We start from the raw sequence: 20,847 nt of genomic DNA, 5'->3' as shown, positions 1-20,847 counted from the left end.
ATGTCTCCGCCGTGACTTTCACCAAAAGTTAATAACGGCAAACGGGATAACTGCTTCCAGCGCCTCTGGAAGTCGCCTGGCACAACGTTTTGTCGCCGGATGAGAAACAGGCGCGGCGGCGGTCGGCAAACTCAGTGACCTGCGTGCCACTTTCGACTGCGGTTTATTCGGCTTCATGCCGATGACCCCCCCCCCCCCCATCCGCCACCCCCGCCCGCCTCAATGCATGTAGCTTTCCATGAGCGAAGAAGTGTGTGAACACCTGCTATTTTCAAATGACGCGCTGATTATCGGGACTAGTGGAAATCACTGTGGGCCACTGTGCACCAACGCAACGTTACATGACCGACACCTTTGGCCCCCGGAAAAAAAAAAAAAAAAAAAAAAGGAAGGCCAAACAGAAGATGTGCTCAGCGTCCAGGAATTCCTTTCACTCCTCCTTCCTAATTTAAACTCGCTCACACGTGCTAATCAAACACTCAAAACATTGCGTCGTCGCTTAGCCGGCCACCTCTAATCATTGATTATGCAGCTATTTTATAAAAAAACAAAAAAAAAAACCAAAAGTATGCATTTGGCCTGGGGGCATATTCAAAATTAATACTGTAGTAAGATTTGGTACGAAAAGCAGAGCACTGGAATTAGTAGAAATCGGACTTTTTTACAAGTCACTTTGAGAAAAAGTGAGCGTAACGGATGCCAGCATGAGCCGTTCGTAATACCTCACTCCTCGGAGACTTCAAAAGAGGTTGCGGGTTCGAGGGCCAGGCGTGGCCGGACGGCTCCGACGGCAAGCTTTGTGATGTCAAGCCGATGTCTTCCACAGCAAGGGTTGTTTGGCGAGAGGGTTAGAAAGATAAATTTGATTATTAACATTGTAGATCTCAACAGCGAGTTTTGGACGTTACAGTTTGACGAGTCGGAATTTTCATTTGTGCCATCAACAAGCAATTATGACGAGTTGAAACAACAACGATATCGGTTACAGGTATTAAAATGGATTCTCGGACATCTGAAAAGTGACGTGCAGACCTTGCGTTCCCCGTCGTGCCTCGAGCTCCTTCTAGTTATCACACAGATCTTCAATGGATCTCTGGAACTGTGTGAAGTACCGTCCTGTTTCCGACACTGCACCATCATCCCAGTCCCCAATGGACCCGCGATCCCAAATTTGCGGGTCCTGACATCTGTGGTCACGCAGTCCTTTGAGCATCACAGGACCCCTTCTGGACCCGCTGCAGTTTGCTTACCGAGGACAATCAGGATAGTTAACGTGAGACTCCACTTCATCCCAGAACACATCAACAGCGCGGAGACCCATGTGAGAATCCTGTTTGTGGACTTAAGATCTGGTTTTAACACCATCAATCCTGAACTTGTCTCCAGCTCAATGTCTGGCCTGCTTTCTGCCATGGATTCACAGCTTCCTGCTGGGCAGGAAAACACCATGTGGGGCTGGGGGACTCCAGCTCATCCTCACCCACCATTAGCACCGGGGCACCCCAAGGATGTGTCCTCTCCCCGTTGCTTTTCTCTCTTGGCACGAACGACTGCACCTCAACTGCAGGCGATACCGCAGCCATCGGTCTCATCAGCGACGGTGAACAATTTGTGTACCGAAAAGAAGTCTGTGGTGCTCCCGACACAACCTGGATGGAGGCAAACAATCAAAACCGTAGCGATGATTGTGGATTTCAGGAAACATCCGTCACCACTGCTGCCCTTCAGGCTGTCCAACTCCTGTTTGAACCGTTGAAGCCAAGTTCCTAGGAATTACAGTCTCTCAGGACCTGAAGTGGGAGACCAACATCAACTTCTTCCTCAAAAAGCCTCAGCAAAGGATGTACTTCATGACTGACTGAATGAGAAAATCAGATGGTAGTTCTCTCAAAATCGAGTTATTGATAGCTACAATTCAGCTGGTGATATCCGTAATTCACATAGCAGATATCTGCAACTGAATTAGTTTCAACTTTTTTTTTTTAACCTACATGTTTGTACCTGTATGACTCTTAGGAATGTTAAAATTTTACTTGTATATAAATGTGATTAACTCATTTTTACATTTTGTCACGTCCCATCGGAAACGAGAGTAGGACCCAAATGCAGGAACTCGGGAGACGCAAGGTAGTTCAAGAAGAGACACGTTTATTGTATGCAGAGGTCGGGGATCGAGCAGGCAGTCCGGTGCAGCAGCGGTAGTTGTGACGTCGGGCGAAGAGAACAGATGAGCGGACAGGCAGGAGTCGGTACACGGGGAAACAATCAACGCAGGCAGAACGATCAAGGAGTCAAGGCTTACAAGGTTGGTCGGAGAACGGACGAAGGTCGGTACACACAGGATCAATCGGGAGTACGAGAGTGCTGGAACGGGACATAAAGCTCAACGAACTGGCGGAGGACCAGTCGTCACCGGGTCCTAGCTATACACAGGGGATGATCCGCCCGCATGAGTCGCAGGTGTGTGCCTCCCACTTAGCGCAGCCGCACAGCTCGTGCTGAAGCGGCAGGATCATGACACGTTTGACCTTACCTTTGCCTGGTTAACCGCTAAGACACAAAAGTTAAAAAAAAAAATTATTTCACTCATGAATTGCAGGTACAGTAAAATAGTACCATTACTTCAAATTGTCTGTGAACATTTTTTTTAATACTTTCATGCCAATTTGGAAGAATAAAATGTTTTTTTTTTTTAATATTAATTTGAAAAACAGTTCACGGGGTGACCATTTTGTGACCATGTGAACAACTCGTGCCTGTATGCAATGTAGTGTACCACATTTTTTGACATTAGTACAATAGGAGGCAATTATTTCAACACCCAACACACTTATCCATCTTTCAACACTATAGATGCAAAGAAATATTTACACAGGCGCTTCTTTGGGAAAGGCCGACTTTCTACACGACGTGACAGCTAAACGTTAACTCACTGACAGCTTCTGTCGGACGCCGCGTCTTTAAGGATGCCTGCCGGTGACTCACTGTGGTACCAACCGGGTTTGATATCCACCCGCCCCAACATATTTGGAATTCAGGGCTGGTTCTTCAATGAGTCGGGGACAAAGATTAGGTGATCACTGAAATGAATCCAAAATAAACTTTTCACAATTTTAAAAAATTGAAATAATTATATCAAGCGCATTTCTTTTTTCTTTTTTTTTTTTTTTAAATGTGGCTGTGTTGGAGGGGAAAACTGAAAAACATGAAATTAAATAAAGTAAAATAAAATAATAAATGTTTTTTTTAAATGGACTAGAAAATATACACTCAGATGTTTTATATTTTTAAAAATTACATTTAAACAAAAAAGAATGCAGGAAATAATCCTAAATTTTTAAAATGAGATACAAAATGGACACTATAAAACTCTGCAAAATAAAAATATACCTGGAGACATGGCAAAACTTATTCATGAAGACTCTAAAGATAGATAAAAGGAATAAATATATACGGTAAATAGTTTTAAAACAAAATAAATAGAACAAAAACAACATTAAACAGACAGTACACAACATTTGTGTAAATGCGTCTCTTTCTACAGAAAATTATTTGGAATTTTACAGCTGCAAAAGTAATTTCTTCAGGAATAACTCTACTGGATATTAAAGAAGAAAACATTCACTTTCTGTATTTTTTTTTCTGCACATTCGTAACACAGTCTAGGTGCAAACATCGGCGAAATGCTTCATTCCCTCAAGTTTAATTGGCACGACAATGGCAGTTTATGACCGCAATTTAAAAAAAAAAAAAAAAAGGTGTGACGTTGATGAGAAAAGAGCTTCTGTCTGTGTTCTAAGCAACACAAAACGGAGGTGATAATGTCGTGCCCCCCACCCCCACACACACCCCTACGTTCCCTCAGAGCTAATCACTTCATTATGATTTTATTACCTCGCCTCAAATGAGATCACCCCGCGAGCCCAAGTAAAAACAGGCGCCTTTGCCGCCGTGCGCAACAGCGTCACCTATAACCGCTCAAATTGCCATGAAAAACAGATTGCGCTCGCTCTCATGCGGACTTCTGAATCCCATTAAAAAAAAATCCCCGCAGAAGTGTAGCGGTCATTAGCGAGTGAATCAACTTGAGTAATTAACTCCCTCTCCCACGGTTAAACCACCCTTCAGGGCCGTTAGTTCCTCACTGACGTAATATTTTGGTTTACCTGCAGTCCTGCGGGCAGGAAGTGAGAAAGAGCTTTTGGATGATGTGTGATAGGAAAAAAACAGGAAGTTGGAGTAAAATAAACAGTTTGGGGTAACTCGCTGAAATCATCCCGAAGCCAGAAATGCCTGAACAAGGGCCTTCTTTGTAACTGCGCTCCTTTGATTAAACCAAGAATAACATTGCAAATTCCCAATTTGGGACTTATTTTTACCGGTTAGTGGGCCCAACAACAATTGGGTTATGTTTGGGACACGCAAGTTTCCATTTCAAAATAGTACCGCAGGAAACCGCGCAGCATTAAACGCATCTGTTGGAGCAAGAAACCTCGGGAACAACAACACCAGAGAACGATGGTCGCTTGTACTTACTTTTTGGCACGTGGCCATGCTCAGGAGTTGACTTTTAGCCAAGACGAGACCGAGAGCAGCAAGAATAAAGACCCTTGCAGCCAAGTGGAGACTGCGGAGTATTGCTGTAATACTCTAGATTGGTCTTGGGTCTCGAGACGTCGCCTAAATCCTTTCGGCATGTGGCTGTTGGCCACAGTAAGTATACGTACGACTTTAATTCGAGAGCAGACTGAAGCCATGAAAACAGACCACAGCATCAAAGTGTAGACGAGTTGTCGTTCTCGCAATAACTTGGATGACTTTTGGTGGCGTCTCGGAATCCACCGAAATCTGATTCGGGCGTGTCTTGGACTCAAACGTTGAGGAATTGGGATTCTCAAAACCAAAACTGCTTCGTTCTTGATTTGATCTCAACGCAAAATCTTGGCTTTGACATCGTCCTCAGTCCTGGACTTGACTTGATCTCGAGTCGTAAAGGTCTTGCTCTTTACTTGGTCTCACCTCAAAGTATTGGTCTTGACTTTGCTTCAATTCAAGCTCTCGGTCTTGACTTGATCGGATCTCTTAAAAGTCTTGGTCTCAGTCTGGACTTGGTCTTCATGCAAAGTATTGGTTTTGACTCAGTTTCACCCTTCTGTCTTGGATCTGATTTAGCTTCAACCACAGTCTTGGTCTTGACTTGGTCTCAGCCCCTCAAAGAGTATAATATAACGCTGAAGCAAACAGAGTTTGGGCACAGGCACACACAACTCTTTGTATCCTCGAGGAGACCCATGCTAAGGGGCTGATGACAAACTGTCTTCCGCTAAATCTAATACAAGGTTTAAATAGAGTTCTATCCAAACAATGGCCCATTTTACTATCCAGGTTTTCCTCTCCCCACCACTCCTGAGTTGTCGGTGCGGTCATTGTTTTAAAAAGTCCCCAAGTGTGGTTCCATGACATACCGTGGCAGCGTTTCAAATCACCTCTGGTGCAGCAGATATAAAGATCGCATTCATCTCTTGACCCGCTGATCCGGGACAGCGACTGTGTAGACCTTCTGTTGCTGCTTTGCCATTGGCGTAAAGTGTGCAGTTCGGCTTTTGAATGCAGCTGGGAGATTAAAGACGGAGGGGCTGGCGCGAATCAGAAGTCAGGAAACAAGCGCTGTAGCTGGGAAAAAAAAAAACACTCATTCGAGGAGCTGATCGTATCGTTTTAATAAATTATGCGGAAAGGGGACGAGGATAATGGGTACTTGATTGTGCTTCAAATCGCACTGGTAGGAGATGACTCATCTTCATGATAATCTTGAGACAGTGTTTTCTAGACATGTATTTGAAAAGGGATATCATATCCTAACTTTGTCTTTATTTGGATGTTACGGTCATCACACATCAAGCGACTGTAAATCGTTTTTTAAAGCAAATTCTATTAAGCATGCACAAAGTAGTCATTAACAGCTTTGATGATAAAATTATTCTCGAGTCACAGACTCGAGGCCAAAACTTGTAAATGCTGAAGAACGGATTGTCCCCAGAGGGTTTGCGCATAAAAGATGACTAGCGTAAATCCTGCTAAATTCAAAAGGCGAGATTACAAACCAATGACCAGCAGACTTTAAAATCGCTTGTTTGCAATTAGTTGGATCTCTTCAGTGTCTGTCCAGCCATCAGGGTTTTCCACAACCCAATTAACGTATATGACGTGACTATTTACAAAAATGCCAATACCACACGATATTCAGATCAAGTACGCTGAATTGACAAATGTAATTCAACGTTTTGGTGATGAAGTGTTGCCTCCATGTGTGAATATACAATAGATGCTCGTGTCTGCTTGCAATCCCTCGGGGCTCAAAAAGTAGACCTGTGCCTAGTTACCAGAGCGGTAGTAACTCCAGCCCTTGTGAATCAGACTGGATTCCCCCTTCAAAACAGACTCATTTCGAAAAAGCGGGTGACAGGTTTATGAATAATAACAGATGACAGAGAAAGGTGCTTGGATCGCACCCCGGAACCTGAGGACCTTGGCTCGTGATGACCTTAACTCTGACCAGACCTCATGCCGTCCTTTTTGCGATGTACAAAATTCAGAACTGGGTTTCATCTGTGATTTTTCTCACCTCACTCTGCATGTACAGTTTTCTTCCACTGGCTCCATCCATCTATTTTCTATCGCACTTGTCCTTTTCTATGTCATGGCTAACTTCAGCCAATCCCAACTGACTGCAAGCGAGAGGCGGCCTCAACCCTGGACCAGTTGCCATTCAATCTCAGGTCTGAATTTAGAAACTTTATCAGAATCTCACTCACCGTCCAAGGTGTCATAGACCTATTTATCAGCACGAACGATTCATTGATTTTTTTTTTTCACATTAGTGACACGGTAGTTCAATCAGTTCATGGATCCCCAGTGATTCCGTCCAGTTTACCTGTTTACAGTACCACATGCACCTGGCGAGTAAATCTTCTGGAGGCTCACGAGCCTGTGATGACTACGAGTCCAACAAGGGTGGTCGTGAAGAGGGACGACAGTGCGTTTGAAGATCCTGTCGCAGCTTCGGTTCAGTAAAAATCTGTCCTGCTATTGTTGGGTGACTTGCAGCAGAGTTGGTGGAGATGCCAGATAGACGTGCCTGCACTGCTCCACTTCTTTATTCGCTCCCTGCGTGATAAAACACAAAGATGCCCAATCAAATCACCGAATAACCGGCAGCTGACGCCACATTCTGTTCTCTCGTCCATTCATTCCATTTTCTGAAAAGAGGTTTCATTAGGTTGCCATGTGAGGCATGCCAAGTAGTTTTGTAAAGTAATTTTAGAGTAAAATCCACATTTAGCTTTCTGTGATTTTATTTAAATCATGGTAAAACCCAGCACTTACCTATCTAGGGTAGTTAGCTCAAAATAAAAGGGCATAGTTAGCTTTTTTTCTGAGTTGGTTTATAAACGCTTTCTGCGGTAGCTGCTGAAAGCAAGTGCGTAATGTGTGTGTAGTATAGCTTTTGGGGGCTAGTTACCTCGTAAAAGTGGGATGTTAGACTTGTAAAACCTAGTAGCTAGCTATTTGGGGTCATTTACATGAACTGAAAGCTAGTAGTTGACCTACTGGTGGACTCATCTCAAAGTTTGTAGCTGATTTTCTTGGATAGTTAGCGCGCCGTAAAAGCTAGTAATTATCTTTCTGGGTTAATTAGCGCAGAGTAAAAGTTAGCTAGCGCAAAAATAATCTCCAGTTGCTTTGCATGGTAGTTAGCCCGTGGTAAAAGACACAATATCTTGCAAGTAAACTGGTTAGCGTGAGCTCACATTTGACAAATTTTGGGGCATAGTTATGCTATTTCATATTGTGTTGAAATAATATCACAGTATATCTTAGTACTACGACATGCTTGGGCGTGTACTCAAACAAAATTAAAACAATACAGGTTGTATCACGTTAACACGTAGGGCCACGAGCCAGCGCTTGGTGTCAACTACAAGGACAAAGTATGGCCGGTATGCGGTCTGTGAACAGCTGCGTCATGCTACGGGGTGGCGTCGCAGGATAAAATCTGCAGGCATGTCATGCAAAGTCACCAAAGTACCTGATAGACGGTGATTAACAACGTACACCCTCATTGCTGCATCATTGTAACATTTGAACATACACAGCTAGAAACGACAACAATAAACGAGTTCATGAGGGCCAGCATGGCGTCAGGGAGGGGCTCAAGGACTAAGGAAGTAACAGATAGGGGTGCGGGTCTTCAGGTACGAGAGGTAGAAAAAAAAAATGACGGTCGAGTCAGGTACTGTTGTAGAACACCTGTTTCTGCTGTACGTCATGGGCTGTTGAACGCTGCTTTTTGAAACATGGCCTGACTGACCTGATCTGTCACTAATAGCACAAGAGGGCTGCTCTTACTTCTACACCCAAGACGTGAAACTCGTCAGGATTTGACAAATCCTAAAAGATTCGTTTTGCTCAGACAGACCCCGCACATGAAGATATAAGTCCCCTCGTACACTGTGCAGTGTTCTCCGCGAATCTGAGACAGAGACATCACAGACATAAAGATAATATTTCACCGCAGGCGCTTCCAGATACCTTCCAATCTTACCCGAGTGGGGACCGAAGGTGGCCCAATATCCTCAAAAAACGGTTTTATGTTCTTTTTTTTCTTTTTTCTTTGATTGGCTACATTCCATTCCACGTTACAATTCACCGTGTCGTGACTCGGGTCAGACGTGGGCTTCCACCACCCACAAAACTATTTTTGATCTTACGCATTGAATGTGTTCATTATTTAAGGCCTCGTACACACATAAAGGCAATCGGGTGTTTTTTTTTTTTTTTTTTTTTTTTGGTCTCAATTTTGTCCCTTCCCGACCGAGCGTGTCTAACACCAGACAATCTTACATCGTAAGATTATCCTGAGGTCTGAGGATTTGGATTTGTCCCTATTCTCGGGTCCAGAACGGTTCAGGGCCGCCAATCTTAAATAATGAACAATGTCATCATACATCGCAAAAAGTATCCCCAATTACGGGCCATTACTCCCTTCTCGGGCTGCCAGGAGTCACGGGGCGTCTCCGCAGTGTCAGCATTGTGATTCATATCCCGTCGCGGCTGAATCCACCGTCGACTCTGCGGCCTCTTTGCGGTCTCCCGAGGTGGCCGGTGACGCGCTCCTCTCCTTGGAGCTTAATGAGTTAGAACTGCTGTTTACTCCAACAAAATCCAAATCAGCAACTCCGCTCGGCTTTCAGAAACCCTCCGTAGCGAGGTCACGGCTCGTTGTTTTTTCGGTCGACCGCTCACCTGAGACCTCAGCGAGGGAGCACGGCCGACGTTGCTACAAACACGGCAACCACAACAGGGGCCCGGAGCGCTGCTGTTGAAAGCTCACGCGCGATGTTGCATTAGGTCATACCGTCGCACGGCCGAGCGCCGCTTTGAAAGTCCAGAAGGTTGAGTCAAGAGGCGTAGGCTGCATTCGCCAATTGTTTGTGACAAAACGACTTTTTGGTCAACCTCAATCAATTTTCTTTTTTTTTTTTCTTTGCAGTATTGTTTTGATTGGTTTCGACTTCCTCCGTTGTCTGCCATTTGGCTCGATGAAGCTGTTACCGAGCAACTTTGCAAACAAACTTGATTTGTATCTTTTATTACGTCTGCTTAGAATGTTAAAGAAGAACAAGCACCGTGAAGAGTTCGACTGCTACTCGCTACCACGTACTTGCCACTCGCGAGCAAAATATTTTCTCATGGGTGAGCATAACAAAAGTTTCAGAACGGAGGAATGTCAAGACCAAGAAGGCAAAGTATCAGGCAAACAAAATCTTTCTGCCTGGTCGCCTTCGGTCCATCTGATACGTTCTCTACTTATTTCCTCCCTCATCATCTCTGACAGTCTTACAGTCGTCTCCACTCCGTCTCACTTACCTGCCATTTGTCATCTCGCCCTCCTTCATCCCCTCTTTCAAGCCCTTCCCGCGTTGACCCGCTGCCTCGTAGATCTGTCATTCTCTTGTCTTTGTCTTCCTGTCGCTCATAAATAAAATTCACCACCCCCCCGCCATCCCTCCCCGAGCTTTTGGCTGCACTCCAGCACATTGTAACAATAATCGTGGCAATGCTGGGAAGTATCCAGAAGATGCCCTTGAGATGGACATTCCTGGCTGGCTTTGCTCTTCCACTTTCACGCACGATCGTCTGGCCAAAGTGTTGATATCTGTAAGATGAGTGACCAAACCTCCCTCGACTCATAATGAAGTTCTCCACTCCTAATGCCAAAACTCGGTGCATGATAACAACTTTGTTGCAAAAAAGACACAAAAATGAAACATCATTTTACACTGTCAGTTTATAGAATATACTACAAGTTCTTAACTACCCTAGAAAAAGAACTACTAGCCTACACAACAAACAAGACAACAACAAACATATCTAAATTTTCAATTTTGCTTCTGGTTAACTAACTCCAAAAGCTAACCAATAGCCTAGCATTTATTAGCTAACAACCAGAGAACACTAGCGACTAATTTTTGCTATGCCCTAACTGAGCTTTTACTGGTTGTTAACCGGCGGCACGGTGGGTCAGCTGGTAAAGCCTTGGCCTCACAGTTCTGAGGTCCCGGGTTCAATCCCGGACCCGCCTGTGTGGAGTTTGCATGTTCCCCCCGTGCCTGCGTGGCTTTTCTCTGGGTGGGCACTCCGGTTTCCTCCCACATCCCAAAAACATGCAACATTAATTAGACTCTCTAAATTGCCCATAGGTGTGATTGTGAGTGCGGCTGTTGTCTGTCTTCATGCGCCCTGCGATTGGCTGGCAACCAGTTCAGGGTGTACCCCGCCTCCTGCCCGTTCACAGCTGGGATAGGCTCCGGCACTCCCGCGACCCTTATGAGGATGAGCGGCTAAGAAAATGGATGGATGAAAACAAAGTCTCACCATGGAGTTGCATAGGTTATTAGGTAAGGAAAACAATTGCCGATGGTGGCCAGTGGACTATGAGGACCGGTGACGAACACCACACGTTTTTCCTCAGTTTGTTTTGTCGTAACCATAGCCCTGCCACCCTCGTGAGGATAAGCAGCAAAGAAAATGGATGGATGGTTGTTAAGCACCAGTAAGCTAATTGCTAACGTTTAACAACCCCAGAAAGCTACCTAGACTAAGGGCCAGCTACCCCGTAAAGTTAACTAATAGCTTTTACTCTGGAAGTACACTTCTGAACTTTAGTATGAGCTAAGTACTCAAGTAGGCTAACTATTAGCTGTTAGCCGTAGGTCGTCTCGCAAAATGAAGGTTGTGGGTACAAGCCTGAGTCCTTGTGACCATGTTGGAGTGTCCTTACGCAAGATATTGAAGCCATAGTTGCTACTGATGCTATGAGTACTTTGAGGGTGAAATTGATTTACCATTTACCAGCTAACCACCCCAAAAAGTAAACCACAAGCTTTTACTACGAACCTATTGACAAAGATGGCAAACCCCTGGAGGTGACTATCCCAAAAAGTAAACTGTTTGCTTGTACTACTAGCCAACTATGCCAGAAAGCTAACAATGGGAATTTACTGCTGGTATTCAGACTCAAACTCGGAATGCTAACGCCTAGCTTTTGCAACTGCCGTATCACTAGGAAAGCAAACTAGTAGCTCCTACTACCACTACTTGAGAAAGCTAACCTCTGGATTTTACTACTCGCTGACTACACCAGAAAGTTAACCTACAACTAGCTCTTATATGAGGCAAGTGTCCAGAAAATTCCTGGTATCAGATTAGATTTTATTACTCCAGCTACCCCAAAATATGTTTGCACATTGAACCTACAGTAGTTAATTGATACTAGTTAGACATAACCAAACTAGTCCAGCTCATCTGGAACCCTGATGAGGACAAGCAGTATGTCAAACGGATAGAAGAGTGTCATTTCTTGCAGATAGATTATGGAATAAATGCCAATTGGCCATCCATCCAACGGAGTGAATCACATCTGGGCAATAATGGTCCATTATCATAAAGTTTTACGGCGGGTCAAATGAGGGTCTTCCAAGAGAAGTGGAGGTGAAGAAAAAAAAAAAAAAAAAAACATCCATTGAGAGTTATGTCCATCGTATAAAGATGGCTTTTGCAGTTGCCCTTTTGCCAGAAACTGCAGTTGTGAAGTGTGAAAGACAAATTGCTTCCCTTTTTTTCGTTTGAATGCATGGATTATGAGGGACTACCTCGACATTAATACGGTTGGGGGGGGGGGCATTTTCCACCATTTTTATAATAAACCCAAATTGGAGGTTAGACTTTTTTTTTTTTAAATCAACAACTTTATATGATAAAACAATGGCATTTTGTTTAGGTTTCGTTATGTTTTTTACGACAAAATTATCAAAGCAAAGTGCATAATTATCACACAGCCAACACGTTAAGATGTGTTGTGATTGTAAAATAACCATTGAAAAATTTTGTTTTACTTGATGTTTGGAACCTGAAAATGTACAGTTATATATTTTTGAAAACAAAACTTGAATGCTGAACATGTGTCCAGTTGGATCATGTTGCTTGTGTTATATACACATTTTACATTTCTTTCCGCAGTAGCCATCTACTGGCCTGGCATGCACATTACAGGATCGCTTTTACAACTTTGTTTCGATTTCAGTTTGACAATATTGAGCATTTTACAGTGTTGGACATTTTTCACGCAACGAAAACGGTGTTTTTATGAGACGTTGCCATTTAAACGTACATTTAAAGGGACAAGAGTTGGTGTAAATGGTCTGGTGAATTTCAGCCATGCATTTGGTGTATATATATATATATATATATATTAGATTCATTAACTGAATCTCATACAGTGTTAAATATTTAGGTAATAATAATAATTGTTATAATAATATTTACTATTGTAATAATAATATAATAAAATAATTATCTATTTCTAAAATAGGATAAAACAATTTAACATAATAATAAACAATAACTGCCCGATGATAGCTGGGATAGGTTCCAGCAGTCCTGCAACCCTTGTGAGCATAAGCAGCTAAGAAAATGGATGGATGGTTGGAAGAATGGATTGCACAAAGAATAACAATGTAATTAATTAATTTTCACTGTGCCTTTGAGTTACTATTAAGTTGATCAAAAGAATCAATCAATCAAAAGATCTATCTATCTAGATGGATGGATGGACGGACGGACGGACGGACGGACGGACGGACGGACGGACGGACAGACAGACAGACAGACAGACAGATAGACAGATAGATAGATAGATAGATAGATAGATAGATAGATAGATAGATAGATAGATAGACGGACGGACGGACGGACGGACACACGGACGGACGGACGGACGGACGGACAGACAGACAGACAGATAGATAGATAGACAGATAGATAGATAGATAGATCGATGGATGTCTTTGATCTTATTTACAGCATTAAAATTCCATCACACACTAGCTCGCTATGCAACATCGGGAGAGGGAGGGGTAAAAAGAACCCACAAAAATGTCAACATTTTGTAAAACACGAGTGAGTGGGATAATGTGTTTCTTTGTAATTCGGGTGAAGCGACCCTTTCACCTTGTAAACAGCCCAAGACATTTTTCTGCCCGAAGCCCCCAAAGCGACAGCGTTTTCCTCCTCCGTGATTAAGAGCGAGCGGCGAGGCAGGCCGAGGAAAGACAAGCGCCGTGTTTTTTCGCAGGCGAGAGGTTCACAGGTCGCCGAACACAAGCGCGAGCTCCGCAGGTCTTGTTTTTAATTCAGCGCGCAGCACCTGTTGAGGAAGGACCGTCGGACATTTGATACAACTCAAACAAAACCTCACGCGGAATAGCTTCCAATTCTCATCGGAAAATACCCGCTTTCCCTTTCCCTAATGTGTTTACCACCGGAGTGTTTTCGAGAAGCGTGGGCTGTTCCGTTTGCGCAAAGTGCAGAACTGAGAGCGTAAAGCTGTCAACAAGCGGACACGGTGGCGGAACGCGGCCTCGCTCGGCTGTCCCCGCCACAACTTTATAGCAAAGTCTAACGTTACCTCCCCCAGAAGCACCTAAACCTGCCTGTCCTCTGGATCAACTCGGCCAGGCTGTTTAACACACGGGCTCCACGGTCCGAAAAACCGATCCAGACCTCGGTTTAACTGCCGTGGGAACGTCGTGGTTTTTACGTGGCGCTCGAGAATGACCTTGTTCTGCCTCGTGTACAAGATGGGATGGGTCGTGCCTGTTGTTCCCTGACGTTGACGTGACTTTGAAGTGCGACGGAGATCTTGAAGCAGTCAACCCCCAACGCTGGACAAGCTGAATCGCTTAATACGACACTTGTGGGTGGGGAGCATAGTTTGGAAACAACATCACTGAGGCTTCCGAGGCTTTGTGATCCATCCTTGGGGGATTTGGCAAATTGGGAAAGGTGGGCTCAGGTAGAAAGAAGTTTGGAAAAGGGCAATCATTCTGTCAATCACATCGACTGCAGACCTAACAGATCACTACGTAGCAAGACGGCAGATCACTGAATACATTCTTTCCATTCATAAATTTCCTCTTTTTTTTTTTTTTTTTTTGCCAATGTCTTCAATGGGAAAAGGATTGTGCAGATATAAGGTTTCATTTCACTATTTATTATTTTTATTTTACTAGCCACACTGGCATTACTTGTAAAAGAACAAAACAAAATTCCCCAATAAGATCATTTATATTTGGAATTAGACTTTCTTCTGGAGTCTGGAATCTTTCAGAAAACATTCGTGTTTTCTCCTTTCAGGAAAAAAAAAAGTGTGCCAAGACAAAAAAAAAAAAAAAAACAAAAAACAAAAGCCAAAAGAAAAGATAAAGCATACAGACAGTGTCCTTCCTTTTACGATACTGGCTAAAACGAGGTCAAGGCAGGTAACATGCGAGCTGTTGTTAGATGACAGTTTGGGATCCCCCAAAATTGTTTGACTTTGGGGACATTTTTCTACCCCGGTTTTGCTCCGACTCCAAATTGCTCAACATTTGGGTTATTCAACTTCAATCAATCAATTAATCAAAAGCCTTTAATCTCATTATTATGAAATAACAAGCGCTTCTCCACAAGGTGCTTGCGTGAATAAAATTAGAATAAATAAAATCAAAATAAAAACAACATCTTGGGTACAGGTAAGATAGCAGATCAACCTCTCGCCACTTTTTACTTCCACTAGGCTCTCTGGTTCCTTCGCAGGTAGGCAGTGATCCACGGATAAAAGATGGTGTCAGCGATACAGGATTATTCGGTCAGATCAGTATTAGGTGTGCACAGGGATTTAGATATTAAAAAAAAAAAAAAAAAAAAAGCCAAGGGGTGTTTGGTGGATTGAAAGCGGCAAAACCACTCAACCGTTACCTTGGGTGGGCACAAGCTAATCCTTTTGGATTTCCCCGCCGATTACTCGCTGAGAGATAGGAAATTCAGGAGGGCTGAATGTTACACCCCGCAAAGCGCAATCAAAGCAACAATCGCACGAGGCTGGAAGTCCAATAAGACCCCAATGGCACGCGAATGCATCTCCGGCGCTCTCTTGAAACGTCAGCGTCCGAAGCCTCTCGGACCTCGACCGCTGTATCAACACGGAAATCGGCCAGAAGCCGCCGCTGCAGCTCCGCCGGTTCTGTTCCACTTTGTTCTGCTGTTACTTTGGCTCTCTCATATTTATTTTCCTGCTTTTATGCTCTCACTTGAAAGCGGCGTGACACACAAGCTGGATTTTCCAGCACAGGTTTCCTGTGTTTGAAAAAGGGGGAGGCCGGGATATAAAAACAGCGCAAAGGGTGAGAAGGTCACACGAAAAGACGGGAAAGGGGCTGGAAAGTGTGGAGGTTAATTGAAAGGTAAAGCCGCGGATAGAGCTTTGTAGTCGGGATTTTATAGACTGAGTTGCCGACAAGGGCGGGGGAAGCGGCAGAGATGTTAAAGTTGGGAATTTAAATGGAAACCTCACAAGACCCGGCACGCCGGCGGGTTCAGGCGAAGAGTAAGCCGGGTAACGATGGGTGTAACGTGACCCCCAAATAGCAACTCAGCCGTTAAATCACGCTCGATCAGCGAGCCCACAGACTACACAAGCGCGATACTACCGGGTTTATCTCCTCCGGCGCACCACAACACTGCGGAGTGTGGTTGGCGACATTATCGCTTCGAGATGAACGATATGACACCTCGACGGGGGAGATTGAAGCCACCTGACTTGTGCAAAGTGGCGAGAAGTTGCGGGCGGTGTCGGCGAGAGCGCACCAAAGTTCTCACTGTTGGCATCGAGGAGATGATGGCAAGCCTGGAAATCAATCAAGGGGAAAAACCAAGACTACATTACACCATTGGACTGATTATTGGACATCCCGGTAATCATTTGTCCCGTTTCCAGGGTCAGAGCAACCTAGCGACGTGACATTCCACCTCCCTAAGTGTTGGTTAATGATAAGTGAGAGTTATTTATCGGAATGCTATGGTCAGGAATCCTATGGATTTTTCTATATCCATCCATTTTCTGAGCCACTTATCCTCACAAGGGTGAGGAGAGGAGTGATAGACTAAGATGCCTGAGGAGCTAGGCGAGTTACGTGGCCGCTGTGAGAATGGAACTCCTCCGTAGACCGAGGACCTTTGGTGCTGTCTGGATTAGACAAGTGGAACGGAACAAAAATGAGACGAAAACCGTTCCTGTAATGCCAATCTTTTTCTTTTCTTTTTTTTTGTCTGTTGTTTTTATCCTTGTCGACTTCCTAAAAAGCGTGAGAAAACGCAGTGGAAAAATACAATTGGAAGGCCTGCATGCCATAATTTTGATTGACTCGTTGATTGAACACTTCTTTACATTTCATGGTGAATTTTGAGGGAAAATGAGTTCTGAGTATAACAAACAGGAAGAGAGAGAGAGAGAAACAAACCCTCATCTGGTTTCAATGCCTCTTCGAGAATACGAGAAACAGACACCTGGTGTTGTGAGTCTGTCCAATCAAGTGTTTTTTTGCTGTGATTTCCTGAATTACATCTGCAGATTTCAGTACTCAGAGATCAATGACAGCATCGAATTAAAACCCAAGTAAACGGAAAACAATTTTTGTGTTTCCTTAGGGAGAGAGAGAGATGTTGGACGCACTGAGGGCATCACGGGAGAGTGATGCATTTGTGCCCTTTATTTATGTCTACCAAAAGAGGCCGAATAAGTGTCTGGCCTCGGAGCGCTTCCATTAGTCTTCAAAAGTCAAAACACAGAGGGGGTATCGCGTTACCACCCTCGATAGCCACAAGAAGGACAACCGCCGACGCAACCCCCGCTTCCTTTCACACCGCCGTCCTTTATCATTTTAACAGTCACATGACATGATCTCTTACACCTTCCCTGCTCCCCGCTTGTTCCGTGTTGTCTGGCTGTTCCCCATTTATGTCCACGTGTTGCGCTTACTGAGTAAGAGCTGCTCGGGCGCTTAAAAAGAGTCGCAACGGCGCTGCCAAGTCATTTCTCAGGTCTTTGTCCGCCTTCTTTGCAGCTTTTGTTAGTTAACCTGACACACCAGATGGTTTGTCTCTTGGATTAATCTGGGAAACAGTCGAGAGAAACGCTTAGGAAAAGGACGGTTACTTCTGTCTGTCCCGTTCATTAGAGTCCAAACTGCACACAAGTCAAAAGAACGCCTGCCTGTTCCCACCAGGAAAAAAAACAGGTAGCAGCAGTAATTACCTCCATTCACCGATGATATTGTTGACACGCTGACATGAGGTTACTTTAGTCGCTAACCAAGGGAGGTCAACAATCTGACAGATTATTTAAATTGGGGGGATTTGCCACATGTTCCTTGCAAAGTATGAAGTATGAAACTAAGTATTGTGTGAAATGGAGATGGTGTCTTCAATGATGATTATTCTTTTGTTAGATGGATCTATAATCACTCCACAATGTTGTGTTCTTCCATGTTTTTGTTCGAGAAAGCCACAGGACTCGTTTCCCCAAATTTGCTCAGTTTTAACGACATTTAGACTTCTGGGGCATCCATGTTTATAGTCCGGGGGAACCACGCAATGTCTCTAAGGAATAACTGTAGTTTCCTGCATGGTCACACCACCACCCTGTACTGAATGTATCCATGCTGATGTTTCCGGAATCCATGAAACTACGAGTAACCACGCAGTCTGTATTGTCTTATGAGTTAGTCATTGTTCCTCCGCAATGGACTGTGCGTCCATGTATGGGGGAACAGGACTGTTTTTGGTGCTGACCAGTTTGCATTGATTAGCGTTCTTGTGGACTCTGACATATGGTCGCTCCACAATGTTGCGTGCCTGCGCATGATAATCTCTTCAAGTGTTTCGTTTGTTTCCAGGCTTGTTGAGTGTTCTTGCTCTTTGAACATTTTTAAAGCTCCCGTCTCCAAGCACGCCGAGCGGCCCGATCATTTTTCCGAGCGGACTTGCGAGACGACATACCTGTCCAGCCTCCTCGCGAGATCAAATGCTCCCCCCCCCACCGCTTTGACAGTAAGGAAAGCAACAAGAGCGGTTGCATACGGACAAGTAACCCGCCGACCTTCCCTGCGAGACGCAGGCGGAAAGCAGACGTGCTGAGGAATGTCAGAACTTTGCAAGAAACCTGCTCCAAGATCGTCACTCACAAGTGCGCAGATAAAGTACAGATGAGCCTTTGCACATGCCGGCTTCACGAGGGCATTTTGATGAAAAAGGGTCTTCAAAAGTGTCCCAGCTGTGGATATTAATTGTGTCTGAATGGCTGATTGATTTCAGATGGAAGGTTTGTGCGCAGACGCGTCGTTGCTTGAGCCTCGCGCTGACAGACATAAACATCGCTCGGGGCTGAGCTCATAGAAGAAAGGTGTCGTACCACTTTGTGCCTCGAGATCTTTTGATGAAAGAAATAGAGAGAAGAAGGACGGTCTCAATAAGTTGAAACTGAACACGCATGATGTTCCCACAAACATTACGTTAAACACGTGCCTTTTCGAAACAGATGCACTCCAAGACACACAAGCTCACACCACCAAACTTCTTGCGGTATGGTTTGGCCGGGCCTCCGCCGCGCATTCCCTTCCTGGCTGCAATTCGCCACGAGAGAGGATGTGCCGCAGACGAAGACGAGCCTCCGACCGTTTTCGCTTCAATTCAGGCGGAGAAAGAAAAACAAAATCACATCTGCATTCGAGCTACTCGGGCCAGACCCCGAAGAATTCAAGCATTCAGTTTGAATCGAGAGTTCAAACAACGGCCCGCGTACTACAGTGTTACCTTCGAGGTACTCGGGATGACGATGGCATGTGAAGAAACCGTCCTTCCGTCCTCTGGACCGAGTCTTCTGGTTTTCCGTTCAAATCTGAGATTGCATTTCTGCTCCCTGGCCTGTCGTCTGTAGTCCTGGGTCCTGGGTCTTCTTTTTGGGTTTAGCAATGCGAAGGGTAATAATCAGTCTTTGCTACTAGTTCCTTTCACACTGCTCCACTGATGTCCTGGCAAGATACAGAGGTAAAGGGTTATATGTAAGATTTACCAAGTTTGGTTTAAGGATAAGGTTAGCGTTATTGAGTTAGGTCGACCCGAACCCAAATTTAGGATTCTAAATTTTACGATATGATTATCAGCGTATAAAGAGTTGGGGTCCGAGTTGTGGTTAAGGATAAAATTAGGGGTGGGGTTTAATGTTAGGATCAAGATTGGTTTTGTATTGAAAAATTACAGAGATCGGCATGAGCAAAACCACCAGAAATTGTTCAGTTGTGTGAGATTAACCTAACCCTGAGCAACAAGCCTTGATTTTTGGGATGACCACCAAACCACCCGAGTCAAGCCGTCCTGCAGTGCGTGTGACGGAGTGTCAGCGAGCTGTGACCGACACAGAAAGACAAGAAGAAGAAGAAGAGGGAATGTGATGGCGATGATAGCATCAGATCCCGGCAGAAACGGGCTCGCCAAGCATACAACAAACCGAGGTGGACAGCCTCACCTTGACCCTAACCCTGATATTTAAAAAAATGGGTAAGGGGGAGGGGGGGGGGATTTAGGATTCAAAACTCAAAGATCAAATGCTAACATGTTAGTGGGGCATCTCGCAGGTTTGATGACAATCATCATGTCAGACGGCACTTGGCAGTCTCTGCTGGGAATTGTTTACAGCTGTCCGGATAACATCATGAAAAACAACAGTGTACTCACGCCATAGCCCTGAGGCATCTCCCTCCCTGCCCCTCCCTCAGTTTCTGTCACGGTGTAAATAAAAAAAAAAAAAAACAAAACGACATAACATAACATTACATAACTCGCATGGTACAAAAATCATGCGTTTTGATTCCGATCTCCTGTGAATGGTATCTTGCATATGAGTCCATCTGGACAAAGAGGAAGTACTGAGTGAAGATGTAGACCGCTATAATGCCTCCTCACGCTAGCTAGCTGCCATATGTGTAAAAGGTAGCGTGCCATTCAACTTTCGTGGTATTTTCTAGCCAAAGTTTATTTTAAGAATTCCTGCTGAATCTTGAATCCTGGTTGCGCCTTGGGGAAAAAAAAAAAAAAGTTTCACTCCATCTTTTTATCTCTTCCATCCCGTCAACACTCGCTTTGCATCCAGCTATGACATAGTGCCGTCAGCTCTTCGTCTGTCTGCACCTTGTCTGCATGTGGAGCGGACCACCAACCCCACCGCCCCCACCTCACATTTTTTTTACCTGAATTATTTTCACGTGCGCGGGTCGGACATGTTTTCCGAGATGAAAGCGATGGAGAGGGGTGTGTGCGATCAGTTTGTGTGTGCGTTCGCTTTTCATCTGACTTTTGGATAAGACCCAGGTCCGTCCCGAGTCCTTTTTCTTTCTACCTCTGCCAAAAGGC

At 44.5% G+C, this 20,847-nt stretch overlaps 1 protein-coding gene across 1 annotated transcript in view; it reads right to left on the bottom strand.

Moving 5' to 3' along the window:
* Positions 1 to 5,727: 5,727 nt before the first annotated feature.
* The window catches only part of LOC133515129 (centriolar coiled-coil protein of 110 kDa-like), a 53,196-nt gene continuing 38,076 nt past the window's right edge, over positions 5,728 to 20,847 (bottom strand). The window contains exons 15-16 of the transcript XR_009798965.1: positions 19,252 to 19,469; positions 5,728 to 7,167 (exon numbers count right to left, since the gene is read on the bottom strand). The gene's annotated coding sequence lies outside the window, so the exon portion shown is untranslated. The remainder of the gene's footprint in view (positions 7,168 to 19,251; positions 19,470 to 20,847) is intronic.

Source organism: Syngnathoides biaculeatus, chromosome 16 (genome assembly GCF_019802595.1).
Source record: "Syngnathoides biaculeatus isolate LvHL_M chromosome 16, ASM1980259v1, whole genome shotgun sequence".
Lineage (NCBI taxonomy): Eukaryota > Metazoa > Chordata > Actinopteri > Syngnathiformes > Syngnathidae > Syngnathoides > Syngnathoides biaculeatus.
This window is presented reverse-complemented; position numbering and strand designations above follow the sequence as displayed.